The sequence below is a fragment of the Dasypus novemcinctus genome, chromosome 24 (genome assembly GCF_030445035.2).
Source record: "Dasypus novemcinctus isolate mDasNov1 chromosome 24, mDasNov1.1.hap2, whole genome shotgun sequence".
Taxonomy (NCBI): Eukaryota; Metazoa; Chordata; class Mammalia; order Cingulata; family Dasypodidae; genus Dasypus; species Dasypus novemcinctus.
In genome coordinates, this window is record NC_080696.1 from 51,892,933 (window position 1) to 51,901,701 (window position 8,769).

The 8,769-nt window shown below is 46.0% G+C and overlaps 1 long non-coding RNA gene across 1 annotated transcript; it reads right to left on the reverse strand.

Moving 5' to 3' along the window:
* Positions 1-2,199: 2,199 nt before the first annotated feature.
* LOC139437535 (uncharacterized) lies at positions 2,200-7,816 on the reverse strand. The gene is made up of 2 exons (XR_011647397.1): positions 7,700-7,816; positions 2,200-2,414 (listed from the first exon to the last, which is right to left on the reverse strand). It is a non-coding gene; the product is annotated as an uncharacterized lncRNA (long non-coding RNA).
* Positions 7,817-8,769: the final 953 nt, after the last annotated feature.

Below are 8,769 nucleotides of genomic sequence, written 5' to 3' on the forward strand. Positions count from 1 at the left end.
TAAGCAGAATGAAAGAAAAATAATAAAGATAAGAACACAAATCAATGAAATTGAAAACAGAAAAATAAAGAACATCAATAAAACAAAGCTCTGGTTCTTTGAAAAGATCAACAAGAGTTTCTTTTAAAACTAAAAACTGACTTGCCATAGACCTAGCCAGTCCACTCTCATTCCAGAGAAATGAAAATGTATGTTCACACAGAAACTTGTACCCCAAGTTTCATAGCAGCTTTACTCATAACAGCCCTCAGCTTGAAGCTACCCAAATGCTCTTCAGCGGGTGAATCGTTAAAAGCGGAACATTCAACATGAAATACTACTTAGCAACACAAAGAAACCAACTATTGTATACACACAATTTGGATGAATCGCAAAGGAATTAGGCTGAGTGAGAAAAGCCAATCTCACATTGTTGCACACTATAAGATTCCATTTATATGAAATTTTTGAAATTAAAAAAGGAGAGACGAAGAGCAGATTAGCCATTTCAAAGGTTAAGGGGGGGTGCAGATGGAGGCTATAAAATTGCATAAAAATATACACAGGTGCACACACACAATGAGTGGAATGAAAAATGGTGAAATCTGGAAAAGCCCTGGGGATTGTACCAATGTTAATTTCCTGGTTGGACGTACTATAGTTAGGCAAGACATGACCCCGGCGGAGGTTGGGAGAGGAGCACACAGGATCTCCTTGTGCATTTCCTTACAACCTCCTGAGACTTCAAATTATCTCAAGATAAAAAGGCTTTTAAAAACCAAGACAATATTACCAAATTCCAACCAGAAAATATTTCCCTGAAATTCTCTGTCTCGCTGTCTCCCTCTGCCTCTCTGTCTCTCCTTCGCTTTTTTTCTCTCGTGATTTTCCAACTCAGGTAAAGGCCCATTAGCATCAACTTGAGACGGTCTGCCTGAGGTTCCAGGAGGGCTAACGGAGTGGAAAAAGAAATAACGTTCTAGCTGCCTGGTTCAATGGTGTTTGATGCAGACCCTGAAATACCCTCAATCAGAAATGATTCTCTAATCCTTTCATTTATCAGGGGCCCATGCCCCACTATTTTTGGAACATTCTGGAATGCCTAGCACTTTATACTTGGTACAATCCAAACAACCAATTGTGGCCATTCCTGGTGCCTTCAAAGAAAAGGCCGTTGAATGACGAACTATTATTGGGAGCATTTTTAAAAATACTCTATAACTAGCAACCAAATCAGCAAGTAGATTCCAGGCAACATGGACATCTTCTGGCATTGGCTTTGCCCCTGCACAATAACCTTGAAATAATGTTGGAGGTGAGTCACATCCTGGGCAGACAGACACACTGACGCACATACACATGTACACACATAGGACACATACACACAGAGACACTGAGCTCTTCCAAGCCAGCCATTTTATGGTCAACTCATGGATCAGCCAGTAAGTGTGGAAACCTAGGATGCTATCAGTGCTTTAGGAAAAGTCTTAAATACAAAAAAAAACTGTATTTATATGTAAAAATATACACATACCCACCCACCCCTCTGTCATGGTGGCTTTTGCCACCTTTATTTATGTAAACATCACCACGGTGGGCTATGCCTGCCTTTATTTATTTAAACATCACTGGAGGAAGGAAGATACTTTATGTGGAAATAACTAAAATCAGCCAAGCCTGCTGCCATTGCCCTTTGAGCTGCTTATGAGAACATTAACAATAATATTAGAACTTTAAATTACATACTCGGACAAGCTGTTTTGAACGAGTTTTCTCTCCTCCATTATTACGCAGGACAAGCAGAGCTGAGGAGAACCTCTCTTATAAGGAAAGTTGTTTTGTAGTGTTTTCTCCCCACCCCTTTTCTCTATTTAATGGATGGCTTTAATTTAATTAAAACCCTCCAGTGGTTCTGTAATGGGTAGTGGAGTTGCAGAAAGAAATCCTCGTGGCTATTAACTTGGAGATGAGAAGAATTCTTCCTGCTCCGTGAGAGACAATGGGAGTCCTCCAGGGAAAGCCCGGCTTACCTGCTCCTGTCCCTCTCCTGGGTCCCCCGACCCCTCCAGGAGCAGCTTCCCCTTCTCTGCCCCAGAGGATGGGAGGGCGGCCCTGTGGGAAAGAGGCCTGGGACAGATGGAGGGGCGAGAGGGCTGGTTCCCCAACATGCACAGCTGTGCAAATACTCAGGTTCAGAGTAAGCAGAAGGTAATTACTTAGTTAATTAAAAATGGACTTTAAACTCAAAAAACAATAAAACAAGCTGCAGGAAACATTGTCCAGAAAGAAGAGGGGCAGGGAATGAATTGGCACATTCAAGCAGTAGGGAGAGGAGAATCAGGTCATCAAAACGAAGTCCTTGGAAAGGATGTGGCTCAAGCAGTTGATCACCTGCTTCCCACACGGGAGGTCCTGGGTTCGGTCCCTGGTGCCTCCTAAAAACAAAAAACAAGTAAACAGATTAAAAAATGAATTCAGGGTTGCTGATGTGGCTCAGTGGTTGAGCACTGGCTTCTAGCATAGAAGGTCCTAGGTTTAATCACTGGTACCAGTATCTCAAAAAAAAAACCACTAGTTTTTCTAAATAATTGTGTGTTTTATTGCTAATCTTTAAATCTATCATTACTATTTCATTTTCCTATTAATTGAATTTGGCAATATATTAGGCTTCATTTTTTAAGAAGTTTTGGATCACAAAGGCGTTCTACTACGGCAGGGAAGGAGTAATGGTGTGGGGATGCGTGGGTGGGAGGGAATTCTTCAGGGCGTGCATATAGGGCATAGAGGTATGTTTGCATATTCATTGGGTATTGACATAGTGGGTAGAGTTTCACACTACCCACTGAGGGAGTGCTGAATTCCCATCCTGGGAGCTCTGTCCCATTCCCCAGTGGAATAGCAACTATCTCTCAAGTGCAAGGGCAAAGACCAATAAAGAAGGATGGTTCAATAATGGATTCTTGATACTGATGACTATACTTAGGAGCCTGTGTGCTTGAAATTTCAACTAGGCCTAGAGCTGCAGGGTACCTAAGAGTTACCTCCTGAGAGCCTCCATGTCGTTCAAATGTGGCCACTCTGTAACCCTAACTCAGTATATAAATGCATTACCTTCACCCTAGTGTGGGACATGACTCCCAGGGATGAGCCTCCCTGGCACCAAGGGATTACTACCAAGCACCAGCTGGTGATGCAACTAGAAAAAGACCTTGAATAAAAGGGGGTAACAGTAAAGAAAAATGAGTTTATATGGCTAAGAGACTTCGAAATGAGTTGGGAGGTCATCAGAGGGGTTGCACTTATGTACATCTCAGCAGGATCCCAGAGACAGCCAAAGTAGATACAACTCAAGGTACTAGTGCTCCTGAGGGCTATGGAGACACCCAGGTCCTACAGTCATGACAGATGGCTCTGGAGTTCATTGCCTAGCCAGTGGGCCCTCCTTTGGAATTTGTGCTCCTTATTGCAATGGTGTTGGATTCAGATGCGACTTCTCTACACATGCCTCTTCTGTCATGTTCACTGAACCTGTGGTTGGCACTGGGGTTGGTGTATGCCCAGGAGATTTGAATCTCAGGGTTGTCCATGTGCCAGCTGGGCCCTGACCCTCAGCAGAGTTGCAACACCTACTCACTGGTTCGTTGGACTTACCCAGCTAACAGGGAGGTGAGGATGGTCAACCACCACACCAAGGAACTGAGAGAGTCTACAGCTATAAGCAGGAGATTCCCATCCATCAGCCATGTGGATCTAAGCCCCTCTTGATTTAGAGTTGGAGAGGGCATTGCCATCCCAGGGTCCTCAGGATGAAGGAATAAAATATGGATTGGAGTGGATTTACTGGTATTCTACTAAAGAATTATTGTGACTTTAGCAGTGGAAGAAATTATATCACTGATGTGGAGACAGTAGCCATGGGAGCTGCTGAAGGCAGGGAGAGAGATAAAGAGTTGTGACACTGGGGCATTTTCAGGACTTGGAGTTGTCCTGAATGATATTGCAGGGACAGATGCAGGACATTATATAATCTGCCATAATCCACTGAATGGACTGGGAGAGAGGGTAAACTACAACGTAAACTATAATCCATGCTGTGTAGCAGTGCTCCAAAATGTATTCATCAAATGCAATGAATGTACCACATTAATGAAAGAAGTTGATGTGGGAGGAGTGGGGATGTGGGGAGTGGGGTATATGGGAACCTCCTATTTTTTTAATGTAACATTTTGTCTAATTTATGTATCTTTAAAAAAAAGATAATAAAAAAAGAGAGAGAAAACAAAAAACAAATAAACAAAAACCCCAAAGTCCTGTGCTTGCTCTCTCTACTCTGTGGGCGCCTACTGTGTGCAGGGCCTTGAGTGTCGAGAGAGGAGAGAGAGAGCGAGAGCTGTGGATGTGTGTGTTCATTCATTCCTAAAAATTGCTGCAACTTCAGTGCCAGAATTTTGAAACCTTCAGGAGACCTGAGAAGGAAGCGGCAAACACCCTGCCAGGGCGCACGTTTCTGGCCCTGCCCAGGAGAAAAATGTCCCTTCATTCCCTGTCCTCATGGGTACCAGCGAGCAGGGATGGGTGGTTTCCATGGCAAGGTATTTTAAAACTATGTCATTACCACACCGTCTTCCTTCAGGCTTCACGGGCACGCCCTCCCTCCCCTGCCAGGCCCTGCCCACAGAATTCCATCCCTCTTCCCTCATCAGAGAAAATAATGCCCTTGAGGCAAAGGGACTCAAAGGACCCCACGGGAGGCAGTGGGCTGGGCTGAGTGGTGTCACTCAATTTTCTATTTAGGCATTGATTCTTTCTGTAGCTGCTCCTCAAAGACCAAGCCTGACATTTCTGTGTTGCACAGATGACAGCTGCCCCGATGCTTCGGAGAGGAGACAGGGCTGCGGGTTTGTGTTTGTTGTGTGTGTGAGAGTGTGTTTGTGTGCGTGTGCATGTGATTTCCTATTAGGCAAGTGCTGTGGGCCACGTCTTTCAGGACAGGACTTTGAAGCCGCAGCTCAGACACTCATGGGGCCTGTGAGCCCCCAAAGCACTCTCTGGCCACATTTGTTTCCTATATTTCACAGCAGACCCCATGGCACTCTGGGTCCAAGTTCACTGCCTAAGTTTTCCAGGTTTCATCCAGGCAGGGGGGGATTCGGCTCCCCTGGGAGCTCAGTTTCCACCCAAGAGACGTGAGGGGTCTCAGGGCCTCAGATGTTCCCCTGGCTGGAAAGCTGCCTGGGCAGGGCCCTCGGGGCCTCTGAATCTTCCGTTCCACCCGACTCCAGCCACACGGCCTGGGACAACTTTCTTTTGTCCCTCCTCTCCCTGATGAAATCTCTCTCTGTGGCCATCCTGGCTGGATAATCAGGTCTTGTAAGCTCACCAGGCCCCTCCCTGGCTCTCCCAGCATTCGTTTAACCTCTAGAGGACCTTTCTCTCGAGCCACTAAGCCCCATGTCTTCCTTTGCCAGCTCCTCGGCAGCTCTTTTGTTCAGCATGCCCGCCTGGTTCTAGCCACCTCGCTGTTTCAGTTTCCTGACTCATAAACAATCTGAAAAAGATCACTCCTGCTGTGTGTTTCTTTATTTCCATCAAGCGGCTGAAATACGACCTGAACCATTTTTGTCCAAGCACTTACTAAATTGTTTGGGTTGGAGCTGATGGGATTTTACGAGAGTTGTAAAGTCAAGCCTTCTGCATGCCTCAAACAAATCTGCCGGTAAAAGGGAAACATTCAAAGTAGGAAGAACGCAGCCTGGGATGGTTTGGAGGCTCCAAACTATGAAGAGAGCACAGGACTCCGCATGGGTGGCCTTGATCACTCAACAATTGGGCCGAGACTTGCTTTTCCAGAGCAGAAGAGGACACACAGTCACCCTCAGGGGACTGCAACTTCTCAGCTCCTGAGTGGGGACAGTTTTGCTCCTGTTTTAAAGCACAAGTCCCAGCCTCATCTCTTGTGGTTTATTCTGCCTAAATTCCCATTTAGACCCAAGCTGCCTTGAATGCAGAATTATAATTATATTAGGGGGAAAAAATCTGTTGATGTGTTTGAGAAATTATGATAATGAAAAACAGTAAAATAAACCATCAAGTCAGGGGAAAGTTAATTGTATATTATGCTGCTTTCTTGGGCCAGCATGTTGACATGAAGATGGATTTAGGTCAGAAAAAAAGGTACCCATTTCCCCCCTTAATTACATGAAATGGTGTAGTCTAATTTATCCTAATGCCCAAAGCCTATTAGGGCACATTCATGAAAAGAGGGTTAGTCTGGAAGGAGAGGACTATAAACTGGTTTAATTGCAGTCACCTCTGAACTGCTCACATGTGATCTTGGACAGTGATGACCGTCACGCTAAATTCTTTACCCGTGAGCATCAGGAGGGCCACGGCTGTTCTGAGAACACAGATAATGGTGACAATTTGTGTTTGCTTTAATATCCACCAGTCATTCTCATTTGGAAACCCAGACAGAAAAGATTAAGCCGTGAATTTCACTGTGTGGTTAATATACATATAATTGAGTATTAAGATGATTATCATGGCTGGGGCAAAGCAGCTGCAAGTCTTTGTGGACAAGGATCTTTGGTGAAGGAGAGCTTTCTAAAAGGGAAAAGCATGATCCATTTGACAGTAATTGTAATTCAAATTTCAGTCTCTCTCTCTCCAACAGTGCAACTTGCTTTTAGATCACTTCCAGAAAAATCACATATGAGCTTGATGTGGTTGCTGATTTAATAAACACAGAATGATGCCTCCAAGCAGCCCCAGTGCCAAGGGTCTAACCTGGGCTCTGCCTGCACAGGATGGCAACTCCTTGGCTGAGCTCCCGGGCCTCAGTTTCCTCGTCTTGAAAATGGGTATAATAGCAGTGGCAGCAGGTTGTCATGTGGATTAAATGAGATTAATGAGAGTACAAAGGCAAGGCACAGGTCAAGTTTGAATCCTTCAGTGTCATTTCAGAACAGGAAGACAGGCCTCCCCTTGAGGGGGGGGAGATGTCCTGGGAGCTCTGGTGCTGGAATTTGTGCTGCACCCAGTAGGGAAGAGGCTGGCCCCATGCCTCAGAGGCCTTTTGTAAGAGCTCGTGGAGGAGGGGGATTTGGTTTTGGGTTCTCAGCACATGAAGCAGCCTCGGACATCTCTGATAAGACTTCTGCTCATGAATTCCTTCATTTGACAGATAATTCTTAAGCGTTAGGCCATAGGAAACAATGGGATTATAAATTAGATATGGCACCTGCTTCTAGAGAGTTTAGAGTCTAGCCGGTAAAACAGAGATAAGTGAGCACACCAAAACTTTGTGACAGAAAGTGTTGGCAGCTCAGCCCCTTCCTTGCTAACAGACACTGGATATGTTTGGACAACAATACACCCAGGTTTGGGGACAGATCAACCCTGCCAATTGTGATAATCCCATAGCTAAGGATTGACCAATTCTGGCCAAAACACTGTAGGGGTTGTCTGCTGGGCACTTCTGAGAAATATTTTTCCCCTTATTAAAATGAGAGGGTCCCCTTCTAGTTTCTGTCCAAAGATATAGAGAACTGAAAAGACCATAGCTCCCAACCTTAACGCAAAATTTAAAAAAAGACAAACAGCAAGTTCATGACTTTTCTTGTGCCCAATGGAATGTCAAGGTCGTAGGGCAACCAACAGTTCCAAAATCTAAGTAAAGAGAGGCACCTACAGAGAGAGACAAGGCAGGAGCACAGCTTACCTGGGCAAGATACATCTGGACACAGGTCAGGAGAGTTCAGCTCAGGCAGTGGTTCTCAAGCTTGGTCCTCCAGGGAACATTTGAAATGTCTGGAGACACTTTGGGTTTTTGCCACTGGGCGTCTAGTGGGGTAGTGGCCAAGGATGCTGTTAAACCTTCTGCAATGCACAGGACCCACCCACCCCTCTAACAAGGAGTTAACGAGCCAACCTAAATGTCAGTAATGCCAAGGTTGAGAAGCCATGAAATAATCTAGCATCCTCTCTTGTCTGGAAAACTGCAGCAGGCTCCTAATTGGTCCCCCAACATTCTGCCTTTCTCCCCTACAGTCCACTTTCCCTACAAAAGCCGGAGGTTTCTGTTAAAACATAAACCAGACGATGTCACTCCTCTGCTAAGATCCTCCATTAGCTCCCATTCAAGGCTTCCCATGTGTGCACAGCCCTCCCTCAGTGTCCTCTGATGTCACATCTTCATTCTCCGCTCACTCTGATTCAATCGTACTGGCCTTGTTGCATCTCTGGAAGATGCTGAGCGCATTCCTGCCTCAGGACCTTGGCACTTTCCTCCTCTGGCTGGGATGCCCCACCTGGGATTTTCATCCACTCCCACACGATAGTGAATGGAACCCAGAAGCCGGCAATTTTGTGGGTCTGATCTGCTCCTCCCCACATCAAGGAGAGCTAGATGCGCAGGACAGGAGTGGGTGAGAGCGAATCACAGGCGCTAATCTTTTGAAATATCCTGCCCCATTTCCTCCCTCCCGGAAATCTGCATCTCCCCACAAAAGGAAAGAAAGCTCCCTTCCATCTGGGGGTTCTCGCGCCTCAGGCCCCCACAGGGGTGTGAGGATGGGGTTGCTGTGCTCTGCCGCCCGCGTGGTGATTTCCACTGCTGGGGCGGGGTGCTTTCTTGGTGGTGATTTCCACTGCTGGGGCGGGGTGCTTTCTTGGTGGTGATTTCCACTGCTGGGGCGGGGTGCTTTCTTGGTGGTGATTTCCACTGCTGGGGCGGGGTGCTTTCTTGCGAGAACCTTCCTGGGCAGAGTCACCGGATTCCTGCGTCGCTGA